We start from the raw sequence: 12,385 nt of genomic DNA, 5'->3' as shown, positions 1-12,385 counted from the left end.
TTACAGCCTTGGAAACCCTATTGGGTCGCTATGAGTCGGAATCAACTTGAAGGCATTGGGTTTTTTTAAATTGTCTTTACATTTGGTTTTCTTAATCTTAAAGGGGTCTTTTAGAAACTAATATATCGTATGGCAAAGAAAGATTTATCTAAGTTTTGATGGTTTCTTCAGCTTTATTTTATTTTTGTTCTCAAGTAAAATTAAATCTAATACTCTATCATTAAAATAACATGATTCTATATGACCTCTTTTTTAAAAATTTGTTTCTCTCTGCACACCTACACATCCATTCACCCTTCTATCTTTATCAAGAGTGCAATCTATAATCAGGGCCATAAAATATGATAATATCACTCATCTCTGAGTATGAGAACTTGGAATTTTAAAAAAAAAAATCTCTTTTTTGTACTTTTTCGGTAGTGTTTGAGTTTTTTATAGCCAGCCTGTGTCATTTTTATAAAAAATATTCATTCCTATTTAAAAATAAATTAGAGGGTCGCTGTATGGTAGAGAGGAAAGAGAGAGTTGATCAAATATTTATTTTTGACCCTAAAATGAGGCTTTAACTATAAGTCTCCCATGTCAGAACTACTTTACAGAGTCATCACTTTGGGCAATTTCAAATTGATTTGAGTTATTGAACACGTGCTGCTTGCACTGTTCCAGTACGTAATTCTTTCGCCTTCTGCTTGTGGCAAAACAAATCCTGGCCAAGGGAGCGCTGGCAGAAGACTTCAATTATCCTGTGAGTTAAAGGGGCAATCAAGGCTTTCGCTGTCTGCAGTAGTTGTTAAGGAACTGTTCAGTGATAGAAAGCAAAGGATCCTGGTGGCAACAGCTCCCGTGATACTCTACTGCACGTGGCTGCAGGCCATGGTAACTGTCCTGCCTTCTACTCTTCAACGTACATGATCACAGCACATATTATAGCCCAAAGCAGAGCTGGAGAGAGACAATGCCTGTGTAGAAGCATGAATAAACAGTGTAATTCTGAGGTTATAGGTCATGTGACTCAGGATCATTTTTACTTACAGACTTAAAAATCTGTAGGCTAACTACTAGCCCACTGAAGCTGTAATTAATAATGGTTTATGTCTCATGGAAATATTAATCAGATAGGAACCAAGTTCCTCCCCCTGGAAAACCCGGTGAGTCTTGCCCTCAGAGATGGGACCAGAGATTTTGAGAAAGAAATTTTCCAGCAGAAAACTTGCAAAAATAGTATAGAGAGTTCTCATAGCTTTCCCTAATGTTAGCATTTTACATAACCATAATACAATCATAAAAACCAGGAAATTAACATTGGTTAAGCACTATTAACTACACGCATATGAATTTCACCATGATAATGTTTCACATACAAAAAAGTATACTCTGCAAAGTGTCACTGCCTCATCACTCCTACTAATCCATTCCCATCCTTGCCTTCTTTCCACCCCCTTCTCACCCAGACCCTGTGGGTAACAGATCTCTTCAGGTTCTGGCTTATCCTTCCTGCATCTTTTGTCCAAATGAGTAGATATGTGTATATTTTCTTATATCTCTTTCGTTCTTACATGAAGAATAGGATATTACAGATAGTCTTTCAGACTTTGATTTTTTTACTTAACAGTATATCCTGGAAATGCCTCCAAATCAGTTCATAGAGATGCTCCTCATTCTTCTTTTTCAGTCGCTGTAGGCTTTTTGTTTGTTCGTTTTACACCTGCATAGCACTCCACTCCATCTGGTGAAGTCCACATGTATAGTTGCCATTTATGTTGTTGAAAAAAGGTACTTGCAATGAAGAAGTCACTGGTCTTGCAAAATTCTATCATGCGATCTCTAGCATGTACAACATAAACTGCGACTGTACAAGTGGACCTCACCAGATGGAATACACAAGAATCAAATTGACTACATCTGTGGAAAGAAACAATGGAAAACCTCGATATCATCAGTCAGAAAAAGGCCAGGGGCTGACTGTGGAACAGACCATCAATTGCTCACGTGCAAGTTTAAGTTGAAGCTGAAAAAACTGAAAACAAATCCACAAGAGCCAAAATATGACCTTAAGTATATCTCACCTGATTTTAGAGACCATCTCAAGAACAGATTTGACGCATTGAACACTAATGACTGCAGACGAGACAAGTTGTGGGATGACATCAAGGATGTCGTACATGAAGAAAGAAAAAGGTCATTAACAAGACAAGAAAGAAAGAAAAGACCAAAATAGCTGTCAGAAGAGACTCTGAAAATTGCTCTTGAACGTAGAGTGTTGTTGTTACATTGTTGTTTTGTGCTGTCAGTCGATTCCGACTCATAGTGACCCCACGTACAACAGAATGAAACACTGCCCGGTCCTGCGCCATCCTCACAATCATTGTTATGCTTGAGCCCATTGACGCAGCCACTGTGTCAATCCATCTCATTGAGGGTCTTCTTCTTTTTCACTGACCCTCTACTTTACCAAGCATGATGTCCTTCCCCAGGGACTGAGCCCTCCTGATAACATGTCCAAAGTATTTGAGACGTAGTCTCTCTATCCTTGCCATCTACGTAGAGTAGCTAAACTGAATGGAAGAAATGAACAGAAGATCTCAAAAGGCGGCAAAGGGAGAAGACAAAGTATTATCATGAAATGTACAGCGGCCTAGACTTAGAAAAACAAAAGAGAGGAACATGCTTGGCATTTCTCAAGCTGAAAGAACTGAAGAAAAATTAATATTGAAGGATGCTATGGGGAAAATATTGAATGATGCAGGAGGCATCAAAAGTAGATGGAAGGAATAGAGTCACTGTATCAAAAAGAATTAGTCAATGTTCAACCATTTCAGGAGGCAGCATATGATCAAGAACTGATAGTATTGAAGGAAGAAGTCTAAGCTGCACTGAAGGCATTGGCGAAAAACAAGGTTCCAGCAATTGATGGAATACCAATTGAAATGTTTCAACAAACGGATGCAACTCTGGAAGTGCTCACTCTTCTATGCCAAGAAATTTGGAAGACAGCTACCTGGCCAACCGACTGGAAGGGATCCATATTTGTGCCTATTCCGAATAAAGGTGATCCAACAGAATGGTGAAATTATTGAATATTATCATTAATATTACACACAAGTGAAATTTTGCTGAAGATCATTCAAAAATGGTTGCAGCAGTACATCGACAGGGAACTATCAGAAATTCAAGCTGATTCAGAAGAGGACGTGGAATGAGGGATATCATTGCTGATGTCAGATGGATCTTGGCTAAAAGCAGAGAATACCAGAAAGATGTTTACCCGTGCTTTATCGACTATGCAAAGGCATTCCACTGTGGTGGATCATAACAAATTATGGATAACATTGTGAGGAATGGGAATTCCAGAACACTTGCCTGTGCCCATGAGGAACCTGTACATAGATCAAGAGGCAGTCATTGGAACAGAACAGGGGAATACTGCGTGGTTTAAAATTAGGAAAGATGTGCATCAGGTTTGTATCCCTTCACCATACTTATTCAATCTGTATGCTGAGCAAACAATCTGAGAAGTTGGACTATGTGAAGAACAGGGCATCAGGATTGGGGGAAGACTCATTAACAACATGCGATATGCAGATGACACAACCTTGCTTTCGGAAAGTGAAGAGGACTTGAAGCATGTACTGATGAAGATCAAAGGCTACAGCCTTCAGTATGGATTACATCTCAACATAAAGAAAGCAAAAACCCTCACAACTGGTCCAATAAGCAACATCATAATAAGGGGAGAAGATATTGAAGTTGTCAAGGATTTCATTTTACTTGAATCCACAATCAACACCCATGGAAGCAGCAGTCAAGAAATCAAAAGACACATTGAATTGGGCATATCTGCTGCAAAAGACCTCTTTAAAGTGTTGAAAAGCAAAGATGTCACCTTGAAGACTAAGGTGTGCCTGACCCAAGCCATGGTATTTTCAGTCACCTCATATGCATGCAAAAGCTAGACAATGAATAAGGAAGACCAAAGAAGAGTTGATGCATTTGAATTATGGTGTTCACGAAAAATATTGAATATACCATGGACTGGCAGAAAAATGAACAAAGCTGTCTCGAAGAAGTACAGCCAGAATTCTCCTTGGGAGTGAGGATGGAGAGACCTCATCTTGAGTACTTTGGACATGTTATCAGGAGGGACCAGTCCCTGGAGAAGGACATCATTCTTAGTAAGGTAGAGGGTCAGCAAAAAAGAGGAAGACACTCAAAGAGATGGATTGACACAGAGGTTGCAACAATGGGCTCAAACATAGCAATGATTGCTTGAAGATGGTGCAGGACTGGGCAGTGTTTCATTCTTTTGTACGTAGGGGCGTTACGAGTCTGAACTGAGTCAATGGCACCTAATAACAATAGTACTCCACTGTGTGGAAGTATGACCGTGAATTCAACCACCTGGGGAGAGGAATTTGTTGTTGTTGTACTTTAAGTGAAAGTTTACAATGCAAGTTAGTCTCTCATACAAAAATTTATACATACATTGTTATGTGACCCTAATTGCTCTGCCTATACTGTGACAGCACGTTCCTCCTTTCCACCCCTGTCCATTCAACCAGCTCCTGACCCTCTCTGCCTTCTCATCTCACCTCTGGACAGGAGCTGCCCATTTAGTCTCATGTATCTACTTGAGCTAAGAAGCACACTGTTTGCGAGTATCATTTATTTCCCATAGTCCAGTCTAATCTTTCACTGAAGAGTTGGCCTCGGGAATGGTTTTAGTGCTGGGTTGACAGAGAGTCTGGGGGCCTTGCTTTCTAGGGTTCCTCCAGTCTCACTCAGGCCATTAAGTCTGGTCTTTTTACAAGAATTTGAGTTCTGCACCCCACCTTTCTGCTGCTCCATCAGGGACTCTCTGTTGTGTTCCCTGTCAGGGCGGTCATTGGTGGTAGCCAGGCACCATCTAGTTCTTCTGGTCTTAGGCTGATGGAGTCTCTGGTCTATGTGGCCCTTTCTGTCTCTTGGGCTAATGCTTTCATTGTGACTTTGATGTTCTTCATTTTCCTTTACTCCAGGTGGGTTGGGACCAATTGATGTATCTTAGATGGCCGCTTGCTAGCGTTTAAGACCCCAGATGCCACTCACCAAAGTAGGATGCAGGATGTAGGAGACCACCCCTTTTGACCCAATGCGCTCCACAAATATTTAAGAATAGTTTTTATAGTGACAACTAGGGAAGAAGATTGTGCTTCCTCAAGGCTCCTTCTGCATATTAGAAAAGCAATGTGTCCATTTTCATTGCTTAGTAAGGCTGAAATTGAACTAGTATCTCTACACTCTGCTGGCAGCCTTGTGAATGGAAACGTCATTTTGAAAGCAGCATAGCAATTAAGTAAGAGTCACCTCCTTTAACCCACTAATTCCACTCGTGAGAATTTACTCTAAGAATTTAACAGAAGGAAAATTCTTGAAGCATAAAAATGTTCATAGAAAGAAAATGTATAATCCTCAAAATGAGAAAAACAATCTAAATCTCCAATAAGGGAGGCCTAATAAATTACAATTCCAGAATATAACAGAATATTATGCGTCAACTAAAGATAATTATACAAATGTTCAGATAGGAAAGATTTTAATATAATATTAAGTGAAAAAGCATGATACAAAATGATTCATTTTGAATGCAATGATGCCAGCTTTAAAACAGTAGCTGTGTGTAGTGGCACCAAAGTGAGCAGATACTAGGAAGTGGCTGCCCAGTCAGGTGGTAGCATTTCCAGGCCCCCTTGCATCCTTGAGGAGCCACGTAGTTGAGTCTGGCTAATGGAATTGTGTAGAATTTTTGTGAGTGACTTCCCTGCCTGATCCATAAACATCTGTGATGTATTTTTTCCTTGCCTGCCAGCTAGTTGTCAACACCAGTAGACCATTTGTTAAGATGGCAAAGTCTCAGTCAGTCTGAATCCTTGAGTGTGGGACAGAGCTTCATCCCTACCCCTGCCCACTGGGCTTTAATGAGTAAGAAATATCTCTTAATGCAAATGGTTAAGCACTCTGCTGCTAACCTCAAGGTTGGAGGTTCGAGTTCACTCAGAGGCACCTTGGAAGAAAGGCCTGACGATCTACCTCTGAAAAATCATCCATCGAAAACCCTATGGAGCACAGTTCTACTCTGACACACATGGGGTTGCCATGAGTCGGAGTTGACTCCATGGCAACTGGTGGCGGTGGGATAATAATCCGCTGAGATAATAGGGTTTATCCGTTACAGTAGCTAGAGTTATTGTAACTAATACTCTGTTATAGTGCCAGAATTAGCAAATGTTTTTACTTTCAAAATTTTCTGTAATGCTGATCTTTACCATCTGTTGATAATAAAAAATAATAATAACACACTTTAATCTGTAGGAAAAAAATCAAGAATAAGCAAGTGATTCATTAGCGCTCCTTCCTACGGTACTCCATAGGAAGATGGCCAAGGGAAGCCCAACGTCCATTGTCACAGCTGACTAGTCCAAGCAGTTTCAGAACATGCTGGAGAAGGGCTGGAAAGTGTATTTGTGTTCCTTTGATTCTCAAAATGCTGTACTCACAGGGCTGCCACAGCCAGCAGGAATATAATAGTCTAGGAAGCCAAGAATGTCAGAGATTTGGGGCTATAAAAGATGACTAGCGATATATCAAAACATCACCTTAATCCAATTGTTCCAGCAAAGATGTATTAGACGGAACAGCTGCCTTGGGCCCGTCGAGATCAGCTGACCCACTCCTCCAGACCCTGACAAGAGGAGGCCATGGGGCTGTGTATCATCAGCCTTAATATCTGCAACCACATCTTAGAACAGCCCTGTTTCATATGTTAGAACTCCTGCTACCAGTTCATCTCCTATGCCTTTGTGCTTACAGTGCTGGTATACCATTGCTACCCCATTCAGAAGCCAGAGCTTGAACAAGCCAAATGAACAGCTAAAGAAGCCTACATGCTTTCAAAGACCAGATGAAAGCCCATCCCCCTCCAGAAAGTCCCCCTTCTCTCCCACAACTGTAGCAAAAAAAAAAAACACAACCAAAATGCCTGCTTCCCAGAAGCTCCTGGAAGAGTGTCACAAATGGTTTGCACGTGATTACCAACTGAAAGGCTGGCGGTTCAATCCTACCCAGTGGAGCCATGGAAGAAAGGCCTGGCAACCTGCTTCCATAAAGATTACAGCCAAGAAAACTCTATGGAGCCCAGTTCTACTCTGTAACACATGGGGTCACCATGAGTCAGAATCGACTCGAAGGCAACAGGTTTGGTTTTTTTTTATAAGCTCCTAGAGTTTACTGGAACCCCTGGTGGCTCAGTGGTTAAGAGCTACAGCTGCTAACCGAAAGGTTAGCACTTGGAATCCACTAGCTGTTCCCTGGAAACCCTATGGGGGCAGTTCTACTCTGTTCTACAGGGTCACTATGAGTGGGAATTGACTTTTTTGATTTTGTTTGGAGTTTGTTCAGTATGTATTATGCTTTTTACAGTGACTTAAGTATCATCTGATCTTCCCTCCTGAAAGGTCCTTCAGGGACCATGTCTTATTCATTTACCACCCCTCTGGATCTTCTCACTCCAGGGCTAGAAAAGGGCCAAACAAGGCCTCTCATTTATGGAATTTCAAATAGATTTGCAAACACTCACATAGTCAATATATCTGAAATAGATGTCTTTCACTTTAGCAAGCCTCTGATCAAAAGATGCTGGAATGTTGGTGAACCCAAGAAACACATTTGTTTTAATTCAGGAAAAAATCCCACACAAATGTCCTTCCTGATTAAACTAACTATATTGGCCAATTCAACCTTTATAATAAGTCAAACACTTTTTATTTTTATATCGAGTACCAAATAGCTAATTTGACCAGTTTTCTTTCCCACCGAGATAACCAATTGTGCAAATACTCAGTTGTTCAGGCTTACCTCTTGCCTTATATGAATGTAATAAGAGCCCTCCTTTAGTTAACCTATCGTATCTTAGGCAGCCTGTTAAGTGTTGCTAAGCTTTCAACTCATATAGTCTTCACAAAACTCTGAGATATAGATATTATGTCCATTTTACAGATAGAAAAACTCAAGGCTTAGGAAAGTTAATTTATTTTCCCTATGCCATAAAGTAAATAAATAGGAGTACCTGGATCTGAACTCAATTCTGTTTGATTCCAAAATCCATTAGGCCAAGATTTGTCCAGGGCGGGGTGGGTAACTAAACAAACAAACAAAGCCCTCTGACTGGTTTCTCTCAGTCTGTGTGGTGTATGTTCTCTCTGAATTTTGGCAACCAGATAGCTCAAGAAACACAGACCAGAAGTCTGGAATAACCCAAAACATTGAGTCTAATAGAGGCATGGTTGAGCAGATGGGAAAGGAACTTGATCAGCCTCTAGAAGGGACTAAAAATAACACATTTTGGAAGACTTCCAGTTAAATGTGGCAAACTGAACCACACATGGTTATCACCAGTTCCTTCTTAAACACCATAAAGTGAGAGTAAAGGAATAAAAATAGGACAAGCCTATAAAGAAGAAGAACATTCAGAAAATAAGAAGCATCCATGGATTAAGAGAAGAGTAGAATTTGCTGCAAAGTCCACAGAAGGGTTGGGAGATAATTGCAGATTGGCTGGCTAGGTGGGCTGAGGAAGAGGCTTGAAATTGGTCCGCGTCTAATAACAGCAAGAAGTCCTGGTGTGCAGTGGTTAAAGCGCTCAGATGCAAACCAAAAGGTTGGCAGTTCAAATCTACCAGCCGTTCTGCAGGAGAACAATGTGGCAGTCTGGTTCCATAAAAATTACAGCCTTAGAAATCTTATGGGCAGTTCTACTCTGTACCATAGGGTCATTGGGTTGGAATCGACTCGATGGCAGAAGCACTCAAGTAGTTCTAGAAACAAATAGCTACCGCCACGGGCCTCTCTGGGTTGTAAGCACAACAGATTCTGGAGAACATGCTACACTAACTCTATGTCCACAGTGTCTGCCTTTGCTGTCAGCTCCCCAGACACAACTGCAGATGCTCAAAAGGGATGGTATTTCTTCTCCTAGCTCCAATATCTGGTTTAACTTGACCAGACCAGTCCAACCACTATCCAAATGCCTTAGTGAAGAACCTCGCAAGGCCCACATGAGCAATCTGACTGTCTGTTGTTGTTAGTTGCCCTTGAGTCAGCTCCAAGTCATGGCGACTGCGTTAATAATAATCGACAAAAGGCCAATCACCAAAATGTGACGATAATTCACATCCCCATTTTTCCACTTCTCCGTCTCTGACACCAGCCACCCACGAGGTGTTTTCTCTCTCTCTGACCCTAACTACCCAGAGTTAAGTCTTACAAAATGACTGCCTGCACAGCCTCTTCTGTCTACTAGCCACTGAAAGCTGGGCCTTCGCAAGTTAGGACTCTGTCCTAATCAATTGCCAAATATGCAGATGCCAGGCCCTGCTGGCCCTCACAGCCCCCAGTGGGTTCGAAAATTCACTAGAATGACTCAAGAACTCACGGAAAGGGCTATACTCATTATAACCTTATTAATATAACAAAAAAAAAAAGGATATAAACGAAGAGATGCACAGGAGAAGTTTGGGAGTTTTCTGCACAGAGCTTCATGTTCCCACGTTTGCATCATCAATCCAGAAGTTCAAAAGGAAGCTCCAAGGTCAAGGGTCCTTTATAACAGTTATTAGGGCCTCAATGCATATGCATAACTGGGGCCTTAATACATAGTCAATGATTGATTGAATCACTGAACATGCCTAACTGATTCCATCATGCCTCCTCCTTTTCCTGAAGTTAGTTAGCCAGGTGTGGTCCTTGGGCTCCCACCTCATTTGCACATGTTTAAGTGTTGCCTAGCTGTTTTAGAAAAACAAAGACACCTTGGATTGCTGGAGAATTCCAAGGGCTATTTTCAGTAACCAGAGACAAAAGGTCAAATCTAGTTCTTTGTCCCACAGCAACCCCAAGTGCAACAGAAGGAAAACATTGCTTCATCCATCTTCACAATTGTTGGTAGCTCTAGTCCATTGTTGCAGCCACTGTGTATTCTGAGTGTCTTCCAACCTAAGGAGCTCATCTTCCAACACTACATCCGACAGTATTCTGTTGTGATCCATAGGGTTTTCATTGACTAATTTTCAGAAGTAGATTGCAAGAGCTTTCTTCCTAGTCTGTCTTAATCTGGAAGCTCTGCTGAAATCTGTCCACTATGGTTGACCCTGCTGGGATTTGAAACACTTGTGGCATAACTTCCAGCTTCATAGCAACATGCAAGCCATCACAGGATGACAAACTGACAAGATGAATGGTAGACTAACTGTCTAGCCCAGGTCAAATATATAAATCCAGTTTCCTACAAGAAATGTAGCCCGCCAAAACGGAACACCTAAACTCCCAATATGATGCTAATCTTGTAGCAGAGAAATGATAGCCATTTCAATGGCTCATACTATACACAGCTGTTATATTTGGGGCACATGGTTAGGCCAGCAATATAATTGAATCTATGTTACAGTAAGACTGGATGTCATAAAGTCCTACCACATTTAGTCTTTTCTAAGACAAGGAAATCTGTTCCTTTACTGTCCTTCTAGAATTGAGAACAGAAGAGAAAGTCATAGTCAAGATATTTTCATTCTAGGGGCTTGGGTTAGGCCAAAATTATTTTTGGAGACTATTCCACAGTGTATCACACACAGATCATCTAATTCAAGGGAGATTTTTCTCTCTCTCCTCTCTTTTGCAATTATAACCAAGCTCTCAGATTAAAATGCACGAGAATTTGGATGGTATTCCAAGAACTAAATGCTTGGGAATGTTAGTGGATTGTCTTCACTGATCTTACTTTGCAATGTAACAATGAGGCCGGACTACCAACAGAAGTGCGCACACAGAGGTGCATGGAGAGTCATGGTTGATTCAGTCTCTGGTCCGACTCCTAAAGGCCCAACCAGAGAAGCAGTAGTTAGGAAGTTTGTTGGATCATCTCCATGTATGTATTTAGGTGAGATGCAGTTTACATCTTGTAGAAAATGAAATTGTAGAAAATTTGGAAAGAAGAAATTCCCCTATTAGTGTTAATGATTTCCTCTTTCTCTGTAAAGATGCTTCCCGAGGACCACAGCAGCTGTCCTCACCAAAACTGCCCAGAACACAGAGCTATCCGAGGGAGGGGCTCACCAATTAGAAAGAGGAATAGTAAAGATTTTCTCAGCAGCTTACATTGACTGGAAGCCTCCCACTTTGCAAGGCAAACAGGAAATAAATGATGCTCCTTAGTATTCAATCTACTACAACCAGGTGTAATATTCCAAATATTTCACAACTAGTACTGCACAGGCACTGAACAATCAGAAAGGATGCAGGCCTGAGGGCTAGAGCTAGTTACAGAAGGTTCCCAGCTTCACCAGAGCTTAACCCTTTGATTGCTAGATGTGGGCAGGCAGAGGTTTTTTCTGCCTGTGCAAAGCAGCTGAATAGAGTCCTGACTAGACCTGAAAGGTAGGCCACAGTCACCTAACATACCTTGTCTACTTCAGCACAGGTAGACAGACATATACAGAGTTACCATTCCTACTGGTGGAGCGGGAGGTCGTGGTCACAACAGTGGAAGTGGTAATAATTGCAGTGGTAGCAAGAGCAGCGGCAGCAACTGAGCTACCATTAGTTTAGGACGGGTGACCCCAGGTGTGTCAGAATAGAACTGTGCTCCACAGGGTTTTCTTTTTAAATTCTATCATAGTCCCAACTAGTGAGAAACAGAGTTGGAATTTGAACTTGATTGTCAGGAACCAAAGCCCATATTTATCAATACCATACTGAACTGCTTAGAATGTAAATGAAAATTATACCTCCTAATCACAAAGATTGATCATGTGGTCATGGTGTTCCATGGTTTTATAGGTTCATTCCTCACCTTTGTCAGCTATCATTCTTTTTTTTTTCCCGTACAAAAATTTATACATACATTGTTATGTGACTCTAATTGCTCTCCCCATACTGTGAAAGCACACTCCTCCTTTCTACCCCTGATATCCCATGTCCATTCAACCAGCTCCTAACCCCCTCTGCCTTCTCATCTCGCCTCTGGCAGAAGCTGCCCATTTTTTCCCATGTATCTACTTGAGCTAAGAAGCACACTCCTCACGAGTATCACTTTATGTCCCACAGTCCAGTCTAATCCCTGTCTGAAGAGTTGGTCTCCGAAATTGTTTTAGTTCTGGGCTCATAGAGAATCCAGGGGCCATGATTTCTGGGGTTCCTCCAGTCTCAGTCAGACCATTAAGTCTGGTCTTCTTACTAGAATTTGAGTTCTGCACCCCACCTTCCTCCTGCTCCATCTGGGACTCTCTGTTGCGTCCCCTGTCAGGTCAGTCATTGGTGGTAGCCAGGCACCATCTAGTTCTTCTGGTCTTAGGCTGAT

This window comes from Trichechus manatus, unplaced genomic scaffold (genome assembly GCF_000243295.1).
Source record: "Trichechus manatus latirostris isolate Lorelei unplaced genomic scaffold, TriManLat1.0 scaffold00079, whole genome shotgun sequence".
NCBI classification, from domain to species: Eukaryota; Metazoa; Chordata; class Mammalia; order Sirenia; family Trichechidae; genus Trichechus; species Trichechus manatus.
The sequence above is the reverse complement of the archived record's forward strand: the minus strand, read 5'-3'. Positions refer to the sequence as shown.